Consider the following 27964-nt stretch of genomic DNA (forward strand, 5'->3'; position numbering starts at 1 on the left):
CTTTTTCAGGAAGTGGCTTGAAACCAGGTTCCAGGAGACTGGGAAAAGTGGTTCTTGTCTCTTGAAACCAAGTTCCAAGCCACAAAGTTCCCTCAGCTTTAGACTTTTCAAAAGGCTGCAGAATACCAAGGAAGAATCTGGTAAACAGACACCCACCGGTATAAAAGTGAATCTCATTGTGGAACACTGCAGCGTTACACATGGATAGGTGGATCACCGTGCTGCAGCTGGCATTTGCATAAGCAATGTGGTGTTCTTCCTTCTTTCACCAGCCGAAGGACTTAGAATGAATGATTCCATTTGTTTGCACATGTTGTCACCTCGATTACAGAGCTCCCAGTTCAAGTGCTTTTGGAGGGCTACTATTGTCACGGTTGTTTGAAAATCTAATCTGATTAGGATTGCTGTTCCCCGAAAGGCCCTGTGTATCAATAACAGAACGTAATTAATCAATCAGCCTATGGGGCTGCCAAGCTGCCAGGGAGCTCAGGATTACACAAGTCACGTGACTTTATTGTATCATCATTCTTTAAAGCTGCAAAAAGCCTTTCAGAGTCCACTCCAGGGCTGGTTATGTGTGTGTGTGTGCGAACCACTGCACCCAGACATACAAAGTGACAAGCGTTTAATTGGCCTATATCTTGGTATCAAAAACCAGATAACTAGCCTTTATGACGCAAAAGCGGTGAAATGGAAAATGATGGGGTCATGTTTCAATCCATTCTCTTAACAGGCTTTTTGCAGTTTTCATTTCCCAAATCCAGCCACCTGATCTTTTAAAATGTAGTATATAAACCCTATGTCAACCCTGAATACGGCCAGTGTGAGATTGAACCTTGTAAAAAGATGCCTGGTTTAAGACTGTCTGTACCACGGAGCTCTGTTCAAATATGATGTTCTGCTGACTTATTGTCAGAAGACAGATCAATGGGTTATTCGTCAATAAAAGGAAAACCAAGCTAAGCAATTCCTTACACCCACAGCTACCCTTTTCTGTCACAGCACACGGGTGCCTAAAGAGCTGTGGTAATTAACTATTGATTTCATGGATATAGTATCATTTTATTTTATTAACATTTAAGATGGACAAGGGGTGAACAAAACGCCTGCAATATGTTGCACACACTTTCATTCATTTCTAATGGCAAATGGCATCCCTGACTTGTATTCTGTGATACATAAAGAGAGCACCTCCGTGTTGCAGTTGATTTCCAAACACAGTGAGAAAGACTGATGACCCGACAGACTGTTATAGGGCTGATGTTTCCACACCCAATTACATGGGCTGTATTTTTCACAGGGAAAAAAGGCTTATTTGACAGAATTTAATGGTCTAAAAAATTGTTATTTCAAGATATTTCACGATTAAACATAATATTTATAAAGCCGAAAAAAATAGCGTTGTCACATTCCAAATGTATAACTTTCTTATATAACAGGTAGTGGACAAAAAAATGGAAACACCTGGGTAAATGAGGGACATCAAGTATATTGAAAGCAAGGGCTTCCACACAGGTGTGGCTCATGCGTTAATTAAGCAAATAACATCCCAGCATGCTTAGGGTCATGTATAAAAATGCTGGACAGGCCTGATTGCCTATAATTATGGCTAGCATGGCTGCAAGAGGAGACCTCAGTGACTTTGAAAGAGGAGTGATTGTTGGGGCATGTTTGGCAGGAGCTTCAGTGACCAAGACAGCTCAACTTGCTGATGTTTCACGAGTAACAGTGTCTAAGGTGATGTCAGCATGGAACTCCGAGGGAAAGACATCATCAGCAAAGGGCAACAGTGGGCAGAAGCACATACTCCAGGATAGTGATATCCGTGCATTAATTCGAAGTGCAAGGCAAAACAGACAAGCAACTGCAGATCAACTGACTGCAAATTTCAACCTGGGGCGCGGGCAGCCAGTTTCATCAAAAACGGTCTGCCGAGAACTCCACAGGGCGGGATACCATAGTGGCCCAACGCCCTATTAAGTGACTTTACATTAGTGTTTCCATTTTTTTGTTCACTACCTGTATGTTCTTAAATTTCGAAATGCTTACCTGAAAAACAGTAAATGCTAAATTGTAGAATTTTTTTTGTTGTTATGTCCACCTTTTAATGACATTTAATATCAAACAAAATAAAAACATGAATAAATGTAAAAATAACAACAGACATGTCAAATGTCCCCTTGCACTGGACTGAGTGATCTTTAGCAGAAATATTTCCCATCTCGTTTACATTTCTTAGGGCGTCACCAACCATTCTGGGTTCTGTTGCTTCAATACTGACTTATTTTTCATAGGGCATTATTGTCACATGATTTGAATGAAATGAGGAAGCATGTTCCGTCCTGGCATTGAATGCTCCCCATACAAGCTCAATTCTTTCAGTCCTTATCTTATCTGTTAACATTTGCCGTCGGACATCACGTTAGATGTTTTTTTTTTATCCTGTTCTCATGGATACTCAAAAAATATGTACAACTTATCATTCTTCAGCTCGATGCAAATAATTCAGGACTGAAAGAATTAATACTCCCCATACAATCTCAAAGCAAGCTTAAAGCCATGTACATTTCCAGACAAATGAGAACAACAACATTTAAGAACAACAAAACTTAGAGCCAGTCTAGATAGCAAACATCATAAATAGTAAAGGGAATGTAAAAATAATTAAAACAATAAATAAATATCGGTAAATAAATCACAGGTGAATCTACCTACTTTTCAACATCCAAATGAATTTCATTGGTGTCTATTTTCTACAGATTCATCAGAACACCCTATTGATTCTGTAGTTCAGCAGTGTGCACATGTATCCGAACACCCCATTGCTTCTGTAGTTCAGCAGTGTGCACATGTATCCGAACACCCCATTGCTTCTGTAGTTCAGCAGTGTGCACATGTATTAGAAAACCCCATTGCTTCTGTAGTTCAGCAGTGTACACATGTATCCGAACACCCCATTGCTTCTGTAGTTCAGCAGTGTGCACATGTATTAGAACACCCCATTGCTTCTGTAGTTCAGCAGTGTGCACATGTATTAGAACACCCCATTGCTTCTGTAGTTCAGCAGTGTACACATGTATTAGAACACCCCATTGCTTCTGTAGTTCAGCAGTGTGCACATGTATTAGAACACCCCATTGCTTCTGTAGTTCAGCAGTGTGCACATGTATTAGAACACCCCACTGCTTCTGTAGTTCAGCAGTGTGCACATGTATTAGAACACCCCATTGCTTCTGTAGTTTTGATTTGTTGTGCATATGAAACCAAACCACTGGAACTGAAAATCTTGGAAAATTGTCCAAATAGGCAAATTACAGATTGTCAAATTTAATTGATGACTTTATTAGGCCACATATGGAATTCATTTAAAATAGTAAGAGAAAAGGAACACCGTCACAAATGGTAAAAGACAAAAAGATTATTTATAGAAGTTGTTTAAGATGCCTAATTAAAGCAACAAGTGGTCTAACATTTTCACATGAGTGTCTATTGTTTCTATATCACCTATTACTGACCAGTTTTCATGCAGGTAGGTATATACATAAATGATATCAATTACAAGTCTCGAGGTGTTCTAATACATTTGCACACTACTGTTCATATATTCCTACTTTCCACAGTTACTCTACATTCGTGCATTTAACAAACTGATGATTTAGAGTGTCAAAGAAAACATGAACATTACTAAAGCACATGCTCAGGATCTACAGAATAAGGTACTCATTGAATGAGGGCACATGAGCCCAAGTGAAACGGTTTGTAGTTCAGTTAAAACAAATGTATTGTTATGCACATTCTCAATATACATAGAACTGTGACTGTATATGGCATTGGAATACAACACATAGTTATAAACCTTATTTATACACCAAGCACTGAGATATCCAGCATCAAACACCTTTTCTTTCATTATGGTGGTCCTAAGTGAATATCTTTGTTGCATTTATTCAATTGCAACGACAGAATGACCGGGAGAATCACACTGTATCAAATTGTGCTGCATTGCTGAGCAGACGCACGTCTTGATCGAAGGAAAGTAATTAAACATACTTTCTTTCCAAGCATCCCCTCTCACTGACACCCAATATCAACTACAACATGGGTGTTAGCATGAATAACAAGCAAACCAAAACACCTGGCAGCACTAGAGATGGGCTGGAGAGAATACTAGATAAGGCCATGGCATGCCACATTGCAAGTTGTGATGAGCACCTCTGCATTTCAGTGGCAGATGAAGAATGATGCAACAAAGTTAGGGGGGAGAGGGTTAGGGTTAGGTTCAGATTAGAGTTAGGTTGAGAGTTTGAGACTTCCTTTTCCTTGATTCTCCATACACAGGAGTGGGCGTCAAGGGAAAGGAATATGCACTGGCCATCTTACTTGTTTTGGATTGTAATCATATGTTGTTAAAATAATCTTTTTTGCTTTATGTCTTTTGTTAATTTTAATATGTAGCATTCCTCACATTTAGACCAAATGGGAATACCGTTTTAAGTTAATCCAATCTTTTTCTTTACTTCTTTTTTCTGTATCTGATTCCTGTAACTTTGAGAGATTCCAAGCTGTGTATCTCTTTTTTGTGTTTGATGTTGTAAATGTGTTGTGAGAGTCTGGTTCTAATAGTGTTCCCTGTTTGCCCTATGTATAGTATTTTACATGTAGTACATTGTATTTCATAGATACAGTTATTGCTATCCTGTGTGAAAGTTTGTGGAATCCTGTAGGTGATGTTTGTCGTATTATTTTGAAGTGTGACTAGTTGTTTAAAGTATTGAGGTGTTTGTGTTGGTTTTGGATTTAATGGAGGAAGTTTGCTGGATACTAGGCAGTCATTTAAGTTCTTGTTTCTCCTGTATGCAGAAATGGTTTTATGTTCTGTGAGAGCATTTGTGTTTTGGAGTTTATTGGTAAAGCTTTGTTTCATGCATGCGTTGGCTGCTACACTAAATTGTGAGAAGGTAGTGATTAAGGGAATCATCTTTTTGTCGCTTTGTGTTTTTTGTTTGAGGAAGGTTTCCTGATTCCTCTAAGGAAGGATCGAGAGTATCCTCTGTGTTGAAGTGCTGTGAATAAAGTCTTAGTGGCTTCTACTAAGTACTGGCTAGTAGCTCCTCCCCCTCTTTTATTATTATTATTATTATTTATTTCTTAGCAGACGCCCTTATCCAGGGCGACTTACAATCGTAAGCAAATACATTTCAAGTGTTACAATACAAGTAATACAATAAGAGCAAGAAATACAATAACTTTTGTTCAAGCAAAGTACAAGTGTGACAAACCACAATTCAATAATACAGCAGATAATAGTGATAGTTACATCAGGATATGATTAAATAGTGATAGTTACATCAGGATATGATTAAATACAAAGTACTACAGGTTAAACACTTGGCAGATGACAGTATTCTGAAGTACAGGATTAAATGCAGTAAAATAGGGGGCAGATAAGAGCAAAATAAAGCACATTTACATGAAGGGTGATAGTGTCCCAGTATACAAACAGAGGAGTTCTACAGGTGCTGTTTGAAGAGGTGAGTCTTAAGGAGGTGCCGGAATGTGGTCAGGGACTGGGCAGTCCTGACATCTGTAGGAAGGTCATTCCACCACTGCGGAGCAAGGGTGGAGAAGGAGCAGGCTCTGGAGGCAGGGGAGCGTAGCGGAGGTAGAGCCAGTCTTCCAGTGCAGGCGGAGCGGAGAGTTCGAGTGGGGGTGTAGGGAGAGATGAGGTCAAGGCATCTGTAGGCTAGTACAAGAGTCTTGAACTGGATGCGAGCGGTGATCGGGAGCCAGTGGAGCGAGCGGAGTAGTGGAGTAGCGTGGGCGAAGTGAGGCAGAGAGAACACCAGGCGGGCAGCAGAGTTCTGGATGAGCTGGAGCGGAAGGGTGGCGGACGCAGGGAGGCCAGCCAGGAGGGAGTTGCAGTAGTCTAGGCGGGAGAGTACCAGGGCCTGGACCAGGAGCTGGGTAGCATAGTTGGTGAGGAAGGGTCGGATTGTTCGGATGTTGCTCAGGAAGAATCGGCAAGTGCGTGCCAGAGTGGAGATGTGCTGGGAATAAGAGAGGCAGGGGTCCAGGGTGACTCCAAGGTTCTTAGCTGAGGAAGAGGGAGAGAGTGTGGTAGATTCCAGAGGAACAGAGATAGAGAGATGATCAGAGGAGGGGGAGGAGGAGGGAAAGAAAAGGAGGTCAGATTTAGAGAGGTTGAGTTTGAGGTGATGCGAGTGCCTCCAGGAGGAAATAGCAGACAGACAGGTAGAGATACGGGAGGTTCCATTTAGCATGAACCCAACACTTTCAAGTTGCCGTACACTGTGGTGCATGCAAACAGATAAAAACACAACCTCCATCTCCAGCTCTGTGCCAAGCTAAATAAGCAACTGCTCTTGGGTTTTTGTGATGGATGTGCTCTCCTACCAGCACTTACACTATTGTTATTTCCTCTCTGTCCCCCAGTGCTTTGCGCACTGTTATGTTATTGTGCTGTGATTGAAAACCTGGGAGCAGCTCTCAGGTCCAGTTTCGTAGCTGTTTACTCTTTAGTGCTGCCCATGGCTTGCTCAAGACAGTTCGCCCTCACCCCTGCTGGGCCCATCTGCCTTGCCAGCACTATCTCTCACTGCCCCAGGCAGGCAGCTGGCCTGTGCTTTTCACTTAACATTTGCGAGGCTGAACAGATATGTTTACCCTCTGAGGAGAAGTGTCCTTTTCTAAATTGTCCCATGCAGTGTGCCAAAAAGAAATATTTACCCAGCCTATTCTCTAAAGTGTTTTCTGAGTTGTTAAAGGCACCAGCAGCTATTAACTAGTCTGGTCCAATAGAGCTTGTAGGAAAGCCTACCTGTACAGCACATGGTAATCCCCAAATATCTTCCCCCATGCAGATCACACGGCAATAGCTAGCAGATGGTCCTTAGAGTAGTTGTTATACGCAGGTTTGACTAGACAAGAAAGCTAGGGTGGCTCAGGCACAGAAACTTCCCTTACTTCGTACACAGTCCTTCAACTATAGATTATTTGTGCTGCTTGAACAATTCTAGGGTGACTAATACATCTTTATTTAGCAGCAGTGAGAAAAGTTATTCTTTATGGTGTTTAATGGACACAATTGTTCTTTTTAGGAAAGAGTCAAGGGGCTTGTACAGCATGTACATTATTTATTTATTATTTATTTATTATTTATTTCTTAGCAGACGCCCTTATCCAGGGCGACTTACATAAACAAAAATACATTTCAAGAATCACAGTACAAGTATTAATACAATTAAGAGCAAAATAAAATACAATGACTTTGGTTCTAGCAAGTACAAGTATGACAAGTATGACAATTATATATTGACTAATGCAGCTGTTCCCTAACCAGGCATGACATATAGAAATAGTAACTCTCTTTTCTGAACAAACAAGCTCAGGAAGAGGAATGCAACTTTACTCAGCTGGACAGCAGACAGCAGAGCAAAGGGACTCATCGAACACAAACCCCATGGGCCCCCTTTAAACAAGAAGACTCTGGTGTGCCCAATTAATTACAACAATTAGAACTGAAGCAAACACAAGATCAAAGCATCTATTACCCCAGTCAGAGTGCTACTGTGTATTCATATGCACAGCTCTGTGTTTGGAACAGCTGACAGGCTATTAAGATGCAATATGAATTTCGTTTTTATTTTTAAATATATAAACTGAAAATACAAGCAGTGGCTTCCCCATTCCCATGAGTAACCGTCAGTGTTGTGTGATACACTGCCGTTATGGATTCTGTCCTGTTATGTTAGTGAGATGAGATGAGGTTAAAAGCTCTAAAACCGCAACTGCAGACGAGCCCGGCTCTTTTGCACTGTGGTTAAGACGTTCGCTTGCGGTGTGTAGGGTTTCCGGTTCACGCCCAGCCTCCTCCCTGTTACACATGGCTACTAGAATCTGTCTGGAGTTTACCTTTATTGTGACCTACAGGCATCAGATAATGCAAACCTATTTTTTGCTTCAGAAAAACAAAATTATTTCCATCAGGTTTCTGTGCTCCTCGCAGCATGCTGAACAGTATTTTCCACACCTCTAGTGAACGAAACTTGATTGTTGGGTAAGTCACACTATTAATAGAATTAGGAATTATAACCATCTGTGGCAAAGTGGTTTGTAGTGCACAGGTGTAGAGGTGATGCAGTGCTCAGGAACGATTTGAAACAACACAGTTCATGGTTAAACAGCTCTTTATTTGCTGGTAAATAATAATAACTGGTTCCACACACCAATGTGTATCGCTCAGTTAAACTACGGGGTTCAGTCCCAAAATACAACAATTGTGAAACAGTGGTGCAGTATTGTCCGGGTTCGGTGCTGGCCGCTCCCGGCTAGAGTTAGCTGTCTAACAATGACAAACAATGACAGTTAGAACAACAAAACAAACAAAACACAAAACACTCACACTTATTTTATATCTGTACTCCTCTTACAGGTCCGTCCATAACCGTAACAAAGGAACAGATCACTCGGCCACATCCCGATATACCTTCAGTCACGTCCCCTTTGGTAGCGAGTGCAATCACGTCTCCTCTAATCCACAACTGACATATCGCATACCGCAGTAAAGCACTGACTCCTAGTATTGTGACTCCACCCCCTTTCTGGATGGCCGACTTCCGACTGACCCTGGAATGAACTGTCAACCCATCTCGTCCGGGGCACACTGTTCCTGTTACACAGAGCCCTCACTGGTCGGGAGGGAGATTGCTGACTCGGATTCATTCGCTCTCTTTCTTACCATCATATTTATTTCATTGTTCACTTATGTGAACACAAAGTATGGCTGGACACACGGCCATTATAGTCCAGCTCAACACTCTAACTTAATAACTGGTCTCATCTGCATAAACAGTGCGGCACGTCATGCTGGGGAGCTGCATCGCTGGCATTTAGACCCTGTAAGAGAACAAAACAAACTGTCAGGATCAGCAGAAGTCAATGCCACTTTGCAATCCTCATTTGGAGGCAATTCCAATAGCCAGCTCCCTGCAGGGCTGAAAGGGCTGAGCCTGACACAGAATTCATTAAGAGCCTATTCATTTACTCCACTGGCTTTTGTGTGTCACTCTATGACATTCCATATAAATAAAGTGCAATTAAACCTTATTACAGAGGCTGGTGTTCAAAGATAGCAAATTGCTAATCAATTAGGATTTTGTATATCCAGTGCTTTGGCCAGGCTTCTTTATGGAGTGTGAGCTTGTAATTTACATCTACATTTCTGAAAGGTGCAGGGGGAAAGCAAGCCCTATTTTGAATAGCTTCTGCTCTTGACTGAGCAAGCTGTAACTAAAACAACAACAATAGTGCCTTTCATCACAAAAATCCCAAAGCGCTTCACACCCACACACTCACACAAACCCATGAACAATTCAATTAAAAACAAAATGTAAGGAAAAGAAGAGACAAAGAATTTGGTTTTAATCGTAAAATTAGAAAGAACTAAGATATAAAGTCGGTAGAACTAGAGCAATCAAAAGAATCTGAAACAACATTTTATAAAATTGGACTAATAAAAAATAGAACAATTAAAACTATCCAGAAACATAAATAAAACTGAAAAAGGGACACAAAGAAAAGCCTTTTTTCATTGTAAAATAGCAAAACTAAAATATAAAAGCTATTTTGTAAAAATATGTTTTCAATCGATTTAAAAAGAGTAAGAGTCCCAGCTTCCCTAACAGAAAATAATTAAGGAGCTTTGCAAGAAAAGGCCCTACCTGTGTTATTTGTATTCACCCTGGAATAACCAGCAGTGTTGCTTACTGGTGAAGGTTAGGGGTAGGGTTGTTGTCTGACCTGTGTTATTTGTATTCACCCTGGAATAACCAGCAGTGTTGCTTATTGGTGAAGGTTAGGGGTAGGGTTGTTGTCTGACCTGTGTTATTTGTATTCACCCTGGAATAACCAGCAGTGTTGCTTACTGGTGAAGGTTAGGGGTAGGGTTGTTGTCTGACCTGTGTTATTTGTATTCACCCTGGAATAACCAGCAGTGTTGCTTACTGGTGAAGGTTAGGGGTAGGGTTGTTGTCTGACCTGTGTTATTTGTATTCACCCTGGAATAACCAGCAGTGTTGCTTACTGGTGAAGGTTAGGGGTAGGGTTGTTGTCTGACCTGTGTTATTTGTATTCACCCTGGAATAACCAGCAGTGTTGCTTAATGGTGAAGCTTAGGTGTTATTGTCTTATTTCCTGCTTGTTGTAGTTTATACAGTGGGAGGCAGTTTCACATTACAGATAGTTCCACTCTGCTTCACTCCGCAGTAGGTCATACACATTTCCATGCTCTCTCGTACAACCACTTTCTGACGCAAGGGCATTTTTTTGTCTTTCAAAAACAAACGTTATTCACTGCTTTAATATTACAAACTATCAGTGAACTTTTAATGCCAGACACACTATATGTGGGTTTGTTTTTCATCATCTTAACACATTGCAGCAGAAACTTTGAAACGTTAGTACAACATTCATTTGGATTTGTCACTCAGTGTTTAGCACTGGCATTACTGTACATACTTAGTACACTGCTTAGTTTAAAGTGAAAATGACATCATCTCAGCTTTCTACTGCCCATTACTCTTTTTAAAGTTGGCACTCATTCTTAGAGGCTGCACTTAAAGATATTGTTCTTTTTGTTTATTTTTTGAGAAGTCTGTGTTAAGGTGTTATGTCTCTGAGTTCAGGGGCCGCTATTCAATTATAGTTGCCTTCCATAAATACAGTATGTATTGCAGACTAGATCAGCCGCAGTGTCTTTAAATGAGCAGGCGCCAGCACCATCTATTGCGTAGCTGTATATTGCCAGCAAAACAAAATGAAACCTGCATCTTCTGTCTATTAAGACACTTTGACTAGCCTACTCTACATGTGTTGAGCTGTAACGTGTCCTGTCTCGTTGGCGAGATGAGATTAGATGAGGTTAAAAGCTCTTTTGCATTATGGTTAAGACATTCCCTTATAGTGCTGGGGTGGGGGGGCGTTGGTGTGCTCCCAGCCCCTACCCTGTTACAGAAGGAAGAGCTGCTCCTGAACTTAGATAATGAAGCACCTTAACACAGATGTTTGAAATGAAATGCAATAAAAAAAAGTATCTCTGAGTCATTTCAATAAGAAAGTGTGTTTGAAAACAAACAGTGGAGCTACTTATATTTGTATTCAAATCTATTCATCTGTTTGTGATGTCATTTGTGATGATATATATATATATATATATATATATATATATATATATATACAGTGCCTTGCAAAAGTATTCAGACCCCTGACCAATTCTCTCATATTACTGAATTACAAATAGTACATTGAAATTTCGTTCTGTTTGATATTTTATTTTAAAACACTGAAACTCAAAATCAATTATTGTAAGGTGACATTGGTTTTATGTTGGGAAATATTTTTAGGAAAAATAAAAAATTGAAATATCTTGCTTGCATAAGTATTCAACCCCTGTGCTGTGGAAGCTCCCAGTTTACGCCGATGAAAGAAATTGCCCTAACGAGGACACAATTACCTTACCATTGGCCTCCACCTGTGAACCATTAAAGTTGCTGTCACATTTTCTGGATAAAAACGCCACTGTTGAAGGACCATTGGTCAGGCTGTGAATCTGAAGGAAAATGAAGACCAAAGAGCATTCTACAGAAGTTAGAGATAAAGTAATACAAATGCATAGATTAGGGAAAGGGTACAAAATAATATGCTTCTCATCAGCAGGGACTGGGCATCTTGTTAAAATTGAAGGAAGAATGGATGGAGCAAAATACAGGGAAATACTGCAAGAGAACCTGCTTCAGTCCGCTAAAAAACTAAAGCTTGGGAGGAAATTCACCTTTCAGCAGGACAATGATCCCAAGCACAAGGCCAAAGCAACATTGGAGTGGCTCAAGAACAAAAAGGTGAATGTCCTACAGTGGCCCAGTCAAAATCCTGATCTCAATCCCATTGAGAATCTGTGGCACTATTTGAAAATTGCGGTCCACAAGCGTCGTCCAACCAACCTGAACAACCTGGAGCAAATCTGCCAAGAAGAATGGGCCAAAATCACTCCGACACTGTGTGCAAAGCTGGTACATACTTACTCCAAAAGACTCTACCAAATATTAATGTGTGGGGGTTGAATACTTATGCAAGCAAGATATTTCAGTTTTTTATTTTTCTTAAAAATATTTCCCAACATAAAACCAATGTCACCTTACAATAATTGATTTTGAGTTTCAGTGTTTTAAAATCAAACATCAAACAGAACGAAATTTCAATGTACCATTTGTAATTCAGTAATATGAGAGAATTGGTCAGGGGTCTGAATACTTTTGCAAGGCACTGTATATATACTGTATATATATATATATATATATATATATATATATATATATATATATATATATATATATATATATATATATATATACCAGTAAATGAAAAGTTTTTTGGATGTACACAAAAGGTTGAATTCATTTCTGCATAAGTGTACATTGTACATAACATAGTGTATGTGAAATTTCAATGAGCCACGTATTCCATAAAGAGATTGTGTTGAGATGCTTGCAGGTTTGTTCTGAGCTGGCAGTTGCTGTCATGGGAGCGCTGTTGTGTAATGAGCCCCAGCTGTCCAGCTGCTCCTCTCTTTCCATTATTGCATTCAAACGCTGTCATTGTAATGCATGAAATAAAGACAAAGGTCCTAAACACATTTGACATTTCAATGAAACAGAAGCTTCTGGGCAGTTTATCTGAAAAAAATAAAATAAATAATAATAATAATAATAATAATAATAATAATAATAATAATAATAATAATAATAAGGCTGCAGACCAGCCATTTTCTCTGCCTAAATGAACATATTCTAACTAAACAGAATAGGACCTGACACCATCACAGCTGTTAATAGCACATGAAGGAGATCTAGGGCAGGTCTGACCTTTCTTTCACTGAACGTTTTATAACTACGCAGGGATGCTGGTGAGGGTAAAGTGTACACGATTCTCAGTATTATCACACTTTGTAAAACCAGCCTGAAACAGCGCTGCCTTCAAAACAATTGCACGACCATACATCTCTTATATTTTCTTCATGATACAGTATACTACTGCTTGTAACAAACAATAAAAACAATAGGTGTAGGGAAAGAAAGAAAGGAGAGAAAGAAAGAACGAATGAAAGAAAGAATGAAAGACTTAAAAGCTCTTTATTAAATCAATATATAAATATAAACAATTACCACCCAAACAAAAGGAGCAAAATGTTAGGTTATTATAATAAGCCTGTTTTCCTGAAATAGAAATGTAACCATTAATGGGTATTTACCTCCTAACTCTATAGGGGCTGCCTAATGTTAAATATCCCACTGGCAACCTAGCCCTTTAAATCTTTTTGCTCAGGCACTGTGATAGACAAACCTAGTGGCACCATTAAAAAGAGGAGAATCAGAGCTTTAAAACAAGGTCCTACTTGTGTATTTCCGGTATTGGACCATGTCAGTAGAGAGCCGTGTATTCGAGTGTTTTGCAATGTTACTGCTACGCTGTAAGACAGACCCACCTCGGTACAGTAAACAAACATTTTCACACAAAACCTTTACAAAAGAAGAGAAATGCCGACATCGAAGGCACAAGGACCTATTTTCCGATAAAAAAAATTTTTTTTCGTGTTTGTGATGCACGAGACCAGAGCTGTTAGAGTTTGGTTGCCATGATTGCCACCTTGCTGGCCATTCAAGCCACAGTGAATAGCTCCATAATGCACCACATGACCAGGATCCCTTTTTTTTCTTTTGCACATTTCTTTTTTGGTTGCTTTTGGTCCCTTTTGTATATATGGCATTATTCCTTTATTATCCAATTTGTTAAAAAAAAAATCCATGTTCCCTACGTGTTGAAGTTTCAATGTACACTGTCAGATTTGAGCTGGCCATGCTAAAATGCATTTTACAAACAATAAATCATGTTTTTTTTTCTAAAAAACGCCTGTCTTTTTCTGTGTTTTTTTGTTATCTGTACTGAACAAGGTGAGTTTCTGACTGTTTATTTTTTTTAAGGAAGCCTAGTGTGTGCACATTCATTTCATGTATGACATGTACTTGTAACCTTTAGAGTTAAAGAGTTATAGCCACAAATCTAAAAACAATTAAAAAAAACAGGTGAAAATAGCTCTAACTAAAGACCCCAAAGCTGCTTACAGAGCCTGTGTAGCAGTCCGGGCCCGCCCCCGAGGGCACAAAATTAAGTGCTCACAGACCTCAGCGTCATGCTCCTTCAAGCCCGCTGTAATCATGGATGCAGCGACCTTGAATGTTAATGGTTACATTTCTGTTTCAGGAAACCAGGGTTATTATAATAACCTAACATTCCCTTTCAAGTACGAAATGTAACCATTACCAAATGGGTCAGTATACCCAAGCCGTCGCAAGGGCAAGATTGCTGCATGACCTGAATGCTACAAGGCTAAGCCAAAGCTGCCTTGTGAGTTATCATTCGCAATTCCAGTAACAAGTAGCTAGGGCTGAAATTGAGGGAGAAACTCACCTCTATGCCTGTGTTGTAAGGGTCGACTGAGAAGCCGGCCTTTAACACTCTAGTTCCAAAACCAGGGTTTTGAGGATCCATAATATTTAGTCTGAAGAACCTAGTCAAGGTATCGGGAGTAGCCCAAATCGCTGTATTGCATATGTCTTTGACAGATGCACCCTGGAACAAAGCCCATGAAATTGCCATGCTCCTGGTTGGCTTGCTCATTGGCAGTCCCGACTGTATCTGCTATCCATTTAGACAGCCCCTGTTTAGACAAGGCTTGACCATGGGACTTTGCCCCATAGCAGACAAAATATTGTTCAGACTGCCTCCAACTTTTCATCCTGTCAATGTTGTAGGTCAGAGCTCTTTTCAAAAATTGGTAGAGTCACATGACTAATGTGTGAGGGTGGCAGCACCTGTGTTGGAAGTGGGTGGCAAAGGAAGCTGTGGAAGATGCAAAGGCTGCCCTTTGTATCAGTGATATCATTGGGCAAGTACAGCATGGTCTCAGTTCAGCTCCTCCTACATGGAGAAAGCTCAATGGAGAAAGCTGGTAGTCAATGAGGTGCAAAAGCAGGAAGAGAGGATGAGGTGCATAAAGGCAGTTTCCCAGGCCAAGCAGGGAGGATGGATAAGATGGGAGAGTGTGGAACAACGCAAGATCGGCTGGCGAGATCTATGTACAGTGGAACAGAGCAGGATCAGTTTCCTCATCAGGTCAACATATGATGTTCTCCCATCACCACAGAACCTTAATCTATGGGTAGGAGAGGATCCGTGGTGTCCTTTGTGTTCATCGCCAGCTACATTAAGACACATTTTGACAGGATGTAATGTGGGTTTTAGCCAAGGATGGTTTACGTGGCGTCATGACCAGGTGCTGTGATGTTTGGTCTTAGCATTAGAAGACAATTACAGTAATATATGACACACGAAGAACAATATTCCTCCATCCAGGGGAGCAAACACCAAAAAAAGGTATTAAAACCAAAACTCATCTAGGACAACTGGAAGCTGCTAGAGACTGGAAAATGCTGGCACATGTTGGACAACGGCTTATTTTCCCACCTGAGATTGCCACCACTTACCTTCGACCTGATATATTATAAAAGATTAATTCTCAAACTGAACGCAGTAGGGATTCAAGGAAATGCATGCACATGGATTAGGGAGTGGTTAACAGGTAGAAAACAGAAAGTACTGATTAGAGGAGAAACCTCGAAATGGAGTGAGGTAACCAGTGGTGTACCACAGGGATCAGTATTAGATCCTCTGCTATTCCTAATCTACATTAATGATTTAGACTCTGATATAGTAAGCAAACTTGTTAAATTTGCAGACGACACAAAAATAGGAGGAGTGGCAGACACTGTTGAAGCAGCAAAGGTCATTCAAAATGATCTAGACAGCATTCAAAATTGGGCAGACACATGGCAAATGAAATTTAATAGAGAAAAGTGTAAAGTATTGCATGCGGGCAATAAAAATGTGCATTATAAATATCATATGGGAGACAGTGAAATTGAAGAAGGGAACTATGAAAAAGACCTAGGTGTTTATGTTGACTCAGAAATGTCTTCATCTAAACAATGTGGGGAAGCTATAAAAAAGGCCAACAAGATGCTTGGATATATTGTGAGAAGTGTTGAATTTAAATTAAAGTAATGTTAAAACTCTACAATGCATTAGTAAGACCTCACCTAGAATATTGTGTTCAGTTCTGGTCACCTCGTTACAAAAAGGATATTGCTGCTCTAGAAAGAGTGCAAAGAAGAGCGACCAGAATTATCCCGGGTTTAAAAGGCATGTCGTATGCAGACAGGCTAAAAGAATTTAATCTATTCAGTCTTAAACAAAGAAGACTACGCGGCGATCTGATTCAAACATTCAAAATCCTAAAAGGTATAGACAATGTTGACCCAGGGGACTTTTTTGACCTGAAAAAAGAAACAAGGCCCAGGGGTCACAAATGGAGATTAGATAAAGGGGCATTCAGAGCAGAAAATAGGAGACACTTTTTTACACAGAGAATTGTGAGGGTCTGGAACCAACTCCCCAGTAATGTTGTTGAAGCTGACACCCTGGGATCCTTCAAGAAGCTGCTTGATGAGATTCTGGGATCAATAAGCTACTAACAACCAAACGAGCAAGATGGGCTGAATGGCCTCCTCTCGTTTGTAAACTTTCTTATGTTCTTATGTTCTTATATTCTTGTGGTCTGGATCTGCACACCTTGTTCACCTGGTAGAGTTAACAGTGCCATGGGAGGATGCTGTGGATGAGGCGTATGAAAGGAAAAAACTTTGGTATGCTCAACTCTCTGCTGAAGCGCAACAGCGAGGATGGAGTGTCCGGGTTTACCCAGTGGAGGTGGGTTGTCGAGGATTTGTGGCACACTCCACAACCCGGTTTCTCAGAGACATCGGATTCAGTGCTCAAATGTTGCGACGCATAGTGAATAACTTATCCGAAGCAGCAGAGAGGAGCAGCAACGGGCTCTGGTTGAGATGAAAAGATTCTGGTTGGGGGCCTCAAGCATAGTAGAAAGAAAGCAATGTCAATGGAAAGGAAGGCAAATAAGCTGGGCTTAGCTGAGTGGGGGATGGAGGGTGATGATGCTGGGATGTCAGAATCACTGTCGAGCTCTCTTAAGGTGTTGTGGGCTAGTCGACGAAACACCAAGGAGAGAAGGTGCCCACTTGAAGACCCCAGAGAATTACACTATTCAGCTGTCCAGACGGTTGTCATGCTGATGCGCTAGGGAGACCGCACTGTGGTTGATCCCTGGAGCCAGCATTGCAGCCGCTGTGTGTGTGCTGATGTGCCATGGAGACAAAGTAGGCTGATCCCTGGAGCCAGCATTACACTTCAGCCATCAACACCAGGCAGAAGGATATCTATATCATCAGATGGAAGGAAACCCAGATGGATCATATTAGTTTACAGTAAAATAAGCTATGTCTCATGTAATGGAAGTCACACAAGTACCAGTAGAAAGCATACTGAAAGCATGGTAAAGAGAGGGCAAGCAAGATGAAGATGTATGGAAAAACATGGGAATATATATAAATCCTTTGCCCTTCGTTCACAAATCTTGGTGAACACTGTCACTTATATAATATATTCTGTACAGAACTTGTATTTAAAGTGCATATGTATTAAGGGGCAGGGAAATGTAAAGTGCAGCATTTCAATATAATTTACAACATGCTGGGTCTCTCTATTATTAGCTAACATGATCAAGGAGCCTCTAACGCACTTTAAATAAATCATGCAATGTGTAACTGTGCTGAAGTCAGTATCCAGAGATCTATCATGCACTGTGTAACTGTGCTGAGTTCAGTGTCCAGAGATCTATCATGCACTGTGTAAATGTGCTGAGGTCAGTATCCAGAGATCTATCATGCACTGTGTAAATGTGCTGAGGTCAGTATCCAGAGATCTATCATGCACTGGGTAACTGTGCTGAGGTCAGTATCCAGAGATCTATCATGCACTGGGTAACTGTGCTGAGGTCAGTATCCAGAGATTTATCATGCACTGTGTAACTGTGCTGAGTTCAGTGTCCAGAGATCTATCATGCACTGGGTAACTGTGCTGAGGTCAGTATCCAGAGATCTATCATGCACTGTGTAACTGTGCTGAGGTCAGTGTCCAGAGATCTATCATGCACTGTGTAAATGTGCTGAGGTCAGTATCCAGAGATCTATCATGCACTGGGTAACTGTGCTGAGGTCAGTATCCAGAGATCTATCATGCACTGTGTAACTGTGCTGAGGTCAGTATCCAGAGATCTGCTTGCTAACCCTTCAGCGGAAATTAGCAATGACTTGATTGATCAAGACAAACCAGAGCAGCTCTCCACTGGAATCTTTAGAAGATCCATATTCTCAATGAAGGGCAATCATTCAGAGCATCTCTCCACTGGAATCTGTAGAAGATCCATATTCTCAATGAAGGGCAATCATTCAGAGCATCTCTCCACTAGAATCTTTAGAAGATCCATATTCTCAATGAAGGGCAATCATTCAGAGCATCTCCACTGGAATCTTTAGAAGATCCATATTCTCAATGAAGGACAATCATTCAGAGCATCTCTCCACTGGAATCTGTAGAAGATCCAGATTCTGAATGAAGGGAAATAATTGATGCTTGAGAGCCACAAACGTTCTGAATTAAATTGGGTTGAATATGAAACTGATCTGTTGAGTGGCAAAAGTTGAAAAGCTGAGAGGTTGAAAAGCTGTGATGAATCTATACTAAATGTTAAAGAATAGCCTCTTCTTTTTATGAGGTTTCCAGTCATTCTGAGGAGCTCTTGCTGTGTTTTAATTACATTTTTGATATACTCTGTGCAGTCTGACTTGAGTTCAGGAGCAGCTCTTTAATTGTAACTACCAGATGAGTAAGAAAATTACCATCTGTATTACAACTGCCAAAAACCTGGCAAAAAAACCTGTCGTTGATCCTGTTCACCAAATTAGTCAGCTCGCCACTGGTATTGCTCAGATTTGAAAACTATGTTAAAACATGGTTAGGAAATGGTCTGCATGCAGCTACCAACACCAACAACAAGGCAGACGACTTAGTGGTCCAGTAGTTAAAGGGGCTTGTTACCAGGAGGTTACTGGTTTTATCCCAGCTCAGCCACTGACTTACAGTGTGTGACCCTGAGCAAGTCACTTAACCTCCTTATGCTCTGTCCTTCGAAAGAGATGTAAAATGGAGGCCCTACTGTTAGTGACTCTGCAGCAGCAGTCGTGATGCAGAGTTCACCCCTAGTCTCTGTAAGTTGCTTTGGATAAAAGTGTCTGCAAAATAAATAATACATAAAGGTCAGTACAAAATCCCTTTTCCCCATTATAAGATCTGTCACCTTTTTTTTGATAAAAAAATCAGCCATCTAGAGAATCAAGCGTTTTTTTAATTGCTGTCAATATGCAACTTATACAAGACGGGACAGATTCTCACCACCTCATATTTAGCTGATTTACGTGACCACTACTGGGCAGTCACCTGGCAGATTCAAGTGAACACCTGCAGGGCTGGCCTTTGTCCTCCAGGGTCCAGTAGCTGTTGTGCAGGGTTGCAGCAGTGAGAGAACCTAAATTGGTAGAGAAAATAGGGGCAGAATAGCTTAACCACTCCAATAAATAAAAGTAAACTGAATGTTGCTTGCTTTGAGTGTACATTTTAAAAGTCCTGCTTTTCTTCAGATCCCCTATCGGTCTTCACTTGGCTCTACTCTTTCATACAGCGATCCATTGAACATATCAATACACCTTATCCCAGCCGATGCGTCTGCAGTATATAAGCTGATACTAGATGTAACGGGTGTGTCGTATGAGCCATTAGACCCATATAAGCTGTGGGAGAGTGTTTGTCTAACTATTCAGAAACAATCATGGGGAACGCAGAAGGACAGCAGTTTGTTTGATGTTTTCGGGTTTCTGAGGATATGTAACCCTGCAGCTGAAGAAAAAGAAAAGGAAAGGGTGTCCATCCTGATTCTCATTTGTTCCAGGCTAAACAGATTCAATTATTTCAGCCCTGGGGTTAGTCTGGCTGCTCTTCGCTGGACGACCATGTCAAAAGTAACACTTAAATATTCATTCATTGGTGTCAGCTTTATGATGATTTATAAACTTTTATTACAGTTTGAAAATGCTCAAACAGCTTTGTAAATTTCCTATGAACCAAAAATGTTCATGGGAAAACACACCAATAGCTATACAGGGTTAACAGTACAAAATACAATATATATATATATATATATATATATATATATATATATATATATATATATATATACAGCTCTGGAAAAAATTAAGAGACCACTGCAAAATTATCAGTTTCTCTGGTTTTACTATTTATAGGTATGTGTTTGGGTAAAATGAACATTTTTGTTTTATTCTACAAACTACTGACAACATTTCTCCCAAATTCCAAATAAAAATATTGTCATTTAGAGCATTTATTTGCAGAAAATGACAACTGGTCAAAATAACAAAAAAGATGCAGTGTTGTCAGACCTCGAATAATGCAAAGAAAATAAGTTCATATTCATTTTTAAACAACACAGTACTAATGTTTTAACTTAGGAAGAGTTCAGAAATCAATATTTGGTGGAATAACCCTGATTTTCAAGCACAGCTTTCATGCGTCTTGGCATGCTCTCCACCAGTCTTTCACATTGATGTTGGGTGACTTTATGCCACTCCTGGCGCAAAAATTCAAGCAGCTCGGCTTTGTTTGATGTCTTGTGACCATCCATCTTCCTCTTGATCACATTCCAGAGGTTTTCAATGGGGTTCAGGTCTGGAGATTGGGCTGGCCATGACAGGGTCTTGATCTGGTGGTCCTCCATCCACACCTTGATTGACCTGGCTGTGTGGCATGGAGCATTGTCCAGCTGAAAAAACCAATCCTCAGAGTTGGGGAACATTGTCAGAGCAGAAAGAAGCAAGTTTTCTTCCAGGACAACCTTGTACTTGGCTTGATTCATGCCAAAGCTGCCCGATTCCAGCCTTGCTGAAGCACCCCCAGATCATCACTGATCCTCCACCACATTTCACAGTGGGTGCGAGACACTGTGGCTTGTAGGCCTCTCCAGGTCTCCGTCTAACCATTAGACGACCAGGTGTTGGGCAAAGCTGAAAATTGGACTCATCTAGGGGTGCTTCAGCAAGGCTGGAATCGGGCAGATTTGTCTTTGTGAAGGACGCATGAATCAAGCCAAGTACAAGGTTGTCCTGGAAGAAAACTTGCTTCTTTCTGCTCTGACAATGTTCCCCAACTCTGAGGATTGGTTTTTTCAGCTGGACAATGCTCCATGCCACACAGCCAGGTCAATCAAGGTGATGACAACCAGCGCTGTATATAGACACACACACACAGTTGTAGTCAAAAGTTCACATACCCCAGTGGAAAATTATAATTTCTAGAAATTTCCCGAAAACAAAGAGTTTTAGGAAAAATCTTTTGTAGTGTGCAAGATATATTTGTATTTGGACTAGTTTAAATTGTAATAATAAAATACCCTGTTTTTGAATTTAAGTCATGTAGAACCCATCTTCTTCGAAATAATCAGACTAGACAACATTTTTAGTGAATACAAAGGAACAGTTTTATTAGAAATAAAACTAAATAAAGAAAAATTAAAGGTGCAACAACTAAGCTAAAGTAATACTGAAAGGAAGAATTAACTAAACAGTACAGAAAAGAAAATATAAACAACGACACCCCACTCTCGCTGGTTGATCAGCGATCCAACGCAATCTATGAGAGATTCCCTTAAAGGTTACAACTGCATTCCTGATAGCTATTTAAGATGAAGGTTAGTCTTAACAGGGGTATCGTTAGTAACACAAATATTTACTTTTGTTAATATTTAATAATCAAAGCATTGTTAAATCAGTCTCATATATATAGTTTTGGTTCAGAAGACAATTCTCACTCTTGCGAGATAAAGACGTTCTTTGCGTCCAGTCAACCTATCGAGAATTACTTATTATCAAGACAGCTAAATTTGGATTCTAGCTTCTAATGCAGAATGACAATTGCTTTGTAAAACCCACATCAGTTTGTATAAATCACATACAAACAAAAACTATAATGTTCATAAACTCAAAGCAAGAATTGATAGCAATAAAAACAAAACATTAATTTTACTTTAAAGTCTGCTTAAATCTTGAGTTCATAAGAGGATTAATACACTACTTAACGGACATGTGCTGCCTCCTCCAGCTGTTCCGTGTCTTCAACAATACAGGCGCTCAAAGGCTCTCCTGCTGGCAAGGACATTTGTAAGGTTCTCTTTACCACTGTGATTGGATAGTTTGGTTATTTTGGGCGGTGCCTGAGTCCACGTGGAGTGTTTCTCATTGGTTGTTCTCGTTCCGACGCGGTCCCTTGTTCTCCATTGGTCCGCTATTCCGCCCCCTGTCAGCTGGATTAATGTGATGGACTGGTTCCTTTCTTAGGTGTCCAAGCACCCAGAACTGTCTGACTTGCTGCGCCAATGGAGTCATTCAGCGATCGTGAAGATAAAATTTCCAAGCATTTGAGTATCCCAATTTCGACTATTGTTTATAGTATCAATAAGAACAAGACTCATGGTACTGTCACAATGCTCCCTCGGTCTGGAAGAAAGACAGTTCTTTCACCAAGAACAAGTAGAAAAATTCTGAGGAAGGTTAATAACAATCCGAGATTGACTGCCGAAGATATTCAAAGTGAATTGGCTGCAAGTGGGACTGGGGTTTCCATTTCAACCATAGGTTGGGTATTGCACGGTAAGAAACATAAGAACATAAGAAAGTTTACAAATGAGAGGAGGCCATTCAGCCCATCTCGCTCGTTTGGATGTTAGTAGCTGATTGATCCCAGAATCTCATCAAGCAGCTTCTTGAAGGATCCCAGGGTGTCAGCTTCAACAATATTACAGGGGAGTTGGTTCCAGACCCTCACAATTCTCTGTGTAAAAAAGTGTCTCCTATTTTCTGCTCTGAATGCCCCTTTATCTAATCTCCATTTGTGACCCCTGGGCCTTGTTTCTTTTTTCAGGTCAAAAAAGTCCCCTGGGTCAACATTGTCTATACCTTTTAGGATTTTGAATGTTTGAATCAGATCGCCGCGTAGTCTTCTTTGTTGAAGACTGAATAGATTAAATTCTTTTAGCCTGTCTACATATGACATGCCTTTTAAACCCGGGATAATTCTGGTTGCTCTCTTTGCACTCTTTCTAGAGCAGCAATATCCTTTTTGTAACGAGGTGACCAGAACTGAACACAATATTCTAGGTGAGGTCTTACTAATGCATTGTAAAGTTTTGACATTACTTCCCTTGATTTAAATTCAACACTTCTCACAATATAGCCGAGCATCTTGTTGGCCTTTTTTATAGCTTCCCCACATTGTCTAGATGAAGACATTTCTGAGTCAACATAAACTCCTAGGTCTTTTTCATAGTTCCCTTCTTCAATTTCAGTATCTCCCATATCATATTTATAATGCACATTTTTATTTCCTGCATGCAATACTTTACACTTTTCTCTATTAAATGTCATTTGCCATGTGTCTGCCCAGTTCTGAATGCTGTCTAGATCATTTTGAATGACCTTTGCTGCTGCAACAGTGTTTGCCACTCCTCCTATTTTTGTGTAATCTGCAAATTTAACAAGTTTGCTTACTATATCAGAATCTAAGTCATTAATGTGGATTAGGAATAGCAGAGGACCTAATACTGATCCCTGTGGTACACCATGGGTTACCTCGCTCCATTTTGAGGTTTCTCCTCTAATCAGTACTTTCTGTTTTCTACATGTTAACCACTCCCTAATCCATGTGCATGCATTTCCTTGAATCCCTACTGCATTCAGTTTGAGAATTAATCTTTTATGCAGGACTTTGTCAAAAGATTTCTGGAAATCTAAATAAACAATGTCGTATGCTTTGCAATTATCCATTGTCAATGTTGCATCCTCAAAAAAGTCAAGCAGGTTAGTTAGACACGATCTCCCTGGTAAAGGTCGCAGGCCAAGGAAAAAGCCACTCTTAGGAAAACATCACAAGGACAATCGCTTAAAGTTTGCAAAACGGCATTTGAAAGATGGATATGAGTTCTGGTCAAAGTTTTGTGGAGTGATGAAACAAAAATCAAGCTATTTGGTCATGCTGATAGTCATTACATTTGGAGAAAGTCTGGTGAGGTGTACAAAGAAAAGAACACCTTACCTACTGTCAAGCATGGAGGTGGTAATATCTTTCTATGTTTTTCCTCTAATGGCACAGAAAATTTAATTCCAATAGATGGTAAAATGGATTCCATAGCATACCAAAAGATATTGGCCAATCATCTGAAACCCTCCATTACAAAACTTGGTTTTAAAGCGCAACTGGACGTTCCAACACAACACCAATCCAAAACACACATCAAAATCTACTTCAAAATGGTTAAAGAAGAATAAAATCAAGGTTCTGGAATGGCCTAGTCAAAGTCCCGATCTATATCCGATTGAGAATCGTTGGTATGAGTTGAAGAAGGCTGTGCACAAGAGAAGTCCTTGGAATTTGAATGAACTGGAACAATTTTGCGTTGAAGAATGGTCAAAAATCACTAAAGAATCATGCCAAAAGCTCATTGACAAATATCCTAATCGTTTAAAAGAGGTTATTATTGCTAAAGCTGCCTCAACTAGCTATTCATTTCATTTTCCTTGTCAGGGTATGAATACTTTTGAATTTGCATTTTTGGTGTTTTGCAAAAGAATTGCTAAAATAAATAATTGTAGACATCTATTTCTTGTAACTGTTTTTCCTCATCCACATAAAGTGCTCTGTAATGCTGTGACAGGATGAGTGGTGCGGTGCGGTAGATATATAATGTCCAGACTGTTTCTCCCAAAGAAATGTTCTTTTATTTTTACAAACAAAAATACCAAAAATAATCCAAATGAAAAAAAATAATCCACCCCGCTATCAACGATGATATCGGGGTAAAACAGAAATAAACTCAGTCTCCAAAAGTAAACAATAAGACACTCCACTCTTCTCTGGGGATCGTGGTGCATGCGCTGTGCTGTGTTGTGGTGTGCGATGAGGGGCGTGCTCTGGGGTTAGTGCTGGCTCAGTGGCTACAGCCTCCCGTCCTCCTGCTCCTCTGTGAAAACACAAACAAATACGTAACAAAACAAAGACATATATCAGCTCCGGCCGGTCGCTTTAGTTTCTCAGCGCAAGGGGAGGTACTAACGTAACTGCTTCCCCTTTGTACCCAGCAAACTCCTCCCTGTAGTCAGTGCGTCGCCATGGTTTCTCCAATAGAGGGCTGCCCTGCAGCTGACCGCAATGGAATCATCCTGAGTACTTGCAGCTACGCGCCCCTCCTAATATGGTCACCTTCCGGTTTCCACCTACCACCGAGGTGGCAGATCTAGGAGGCAGCATACCTTCCCCCTTACACAGCGCCCTTTCTAATCGGGAGGGAGATTTACAGCATCGATCCTTTCTCTCTTTATCACAAATGCCTACAATGCTACCTTGTGACCTTCTGTCATTTAGCACTGAATGAAAATCAGTATCTTTTTAAGCAGCTAAAGCAGGAGCGAGGCTATTAGACTGGGTTATTCATGGCTTTGATTCAGAGGAATGCTCTCTGCTCCTGTTCTGTGTATCTCTTCAGCAGTCGCTCATAAACCTAGAGAGAAAACAAAAAAAAGACCACAACAAAGGATATGAATTATTGAAAAGAAAGCAGTAGAAAATACTGTCTGGAACTGAAGGTTGGAGAAAAATAAAATACAAACATCAATTTAAGGTCACAACCTCCAGTTACAAAAGTGAAAAAAGAATTGAGGAGCAAAATTTCCCTCAGAAAAAAGTCTGCTTAGAAAAGTTTCACTTTGTAGTTGAAATTGTGCTGTATCAGTGTTTTAATAACCCCCTCTGTTCGCCACACTCTTGGTTTGCCCAGGGTAGCTGGATACATTTCAGGCTTGGGTAAGCCAGCATAACCTCAGCTAAATTGTTGCACCAAAGGCTGTTGGCATTCGATGACAGTTTTGCAGATGACAGCAAGTATACACTCAGTGAATCAGTCATGCTTTTTTTCAACAGGGCATTTACATGTGTAAAGAATCCCTTTAAAATCATTTAGAGCAAATACAACATGACTTTAAAAAGTCAGCACATCATTATAATCGAGCTACCCCATGAACTTCTGTCCTTTAGCATTGAGTGAAAATCTATATCTTTTCGTAGTTAAGCATTGTTGCAAGCACATTTTGGACTTTCTATGTTGTTGTTCTTTTGTGTACATCTTTTGAAGTGTTTTTATTCAGGGATGATTTTCATCAAAGTGACGGCAATGAGTTACCACTGAAACACTTCAGTATAGGTCTGTTTCCACATTTCAGCTGTGTAGAATAGAAAAACATCAGGTAACAACAGGTTTAAAAAGCAAGTCAATCTCAGCTTTTTTTTTTTTTTTTTTTTTTTTTACCAGGGCTGCTCCGTTAGATTAACCTTGATTATGGTTGCCATGATCCTATAGGGGACAGACATCCAAACCACTTGAGTTAAACTGGAGTGAACATTAATCCAGAGTGACTGATGTTTCATCCCTGCCAAACACAATTATTATTATTATTATTATTATTATTTCTTAGCAGACGCCCTTATCCAGGGCGACTTACAATTGTTACAAGATATCACATTATACATTATTTCACATTATACAGGTATCACATTATTTTACATACAATTACCCATTTTTACTGGAGCAATCTAGGTAAAGTACCTTGCTCAAGGGTACAACAGCAGTGTCCCCCACTGGGGATTGAACCCACAACCCTCCGGTCAAGAGTCCAGAGCCCTAACCACTACTCCACACTGCTGCCCACGCATGCATTGTGGGTACTGACAGTAAAAGACATCTCCATAAGATCAGAGCTGACACTGAATAAGAGACAAATGCCACGAAGCATCCCAGTTCCTACAAGTCTCAACAGAATGGGTCTTTCTGAGCTGAGAAAGTTAACCTCGAAAGAGGACACATATTCAGAGCTTTTTCCAACATGTTTGTTCATTCACAAAAACAACAAAATCAACAGCATGCAACACACAGGTTTGAAGAGATCTGAAAGAAGTCAGCATACATTTAATGTACTTTAGGGACTCTTTTGTACAGGGTTTCTCATAGTGTTAGGGACTTTTCGTGCAGTTTTGGCAGAAGTATTAACTTCTTATAAGTCAGAAATAAAACAATATTGTCCTCAGGAGCTGCTGTTAAACATTTTTATTAGAATTGTATTTTCGGTTCTATGCACTGGTGTTTTGACAAACCCTTAACAATTATGGGTTTCTACTACTTGGTTTATAATGATATCAACTGAGACCAGCAGGCATGTATTAGCTTTACTTCCTTGTAAGAACACTCACAGTCAAAGCGATTCGTCTGTTCAGGTCATAGTGAAATAGTAATGGGATATCCAAGGTAGATTAAGTCAAACCAAATGCAGAGGTGATGCAAAGTTATGAATCAGCTTGTATAGTAAGGAGGAAGCTGTAAGAAGCTGCTAAATTATCATTAATATGCAATAAAGAAAAAAAACAGTTGAAGGTTAAAACAAATATTGTGAGCACACTTGAGAACACTGTGCTCAAGCACAGTTTTAAGGAAAGAAGTCCAGGATACAGAGGAACAAGGAATTGAAAAAGTGGGGTACACTTGATCTTGTGTAGAAGAGATGTATGTTATGAGTCTGGAACAACATTGCTGACATGCCCATAAATTGATAGTGTTCAGATATTGTTAAGAAAACAGAGTGTAAGTAGAGTTCACAAAGTTCAGCTTCACACATATGCCATTAATCACAGCCAGATAATCACAGATTTGTAAAGCACCTTTTTACCATCACAGATAATCACAGCTTTG

The sequence above is a fragment of the Acipenser ruthenus genome, chromosome 3 (assembly GCF_902713425.1).
Source record: "Acipenser ruthenus chromosome 3, fAciRut3.2 maternal haplotype, whole genome shotgun sequence".
Classification (NCBI taxonomy): domain Eukaryota; kingdom Metazoa; phylum Chordata; class Actinopteri; order Acipenseriformes; family Acipenseridae; genus Acipenser; species Acipenser ruthenus.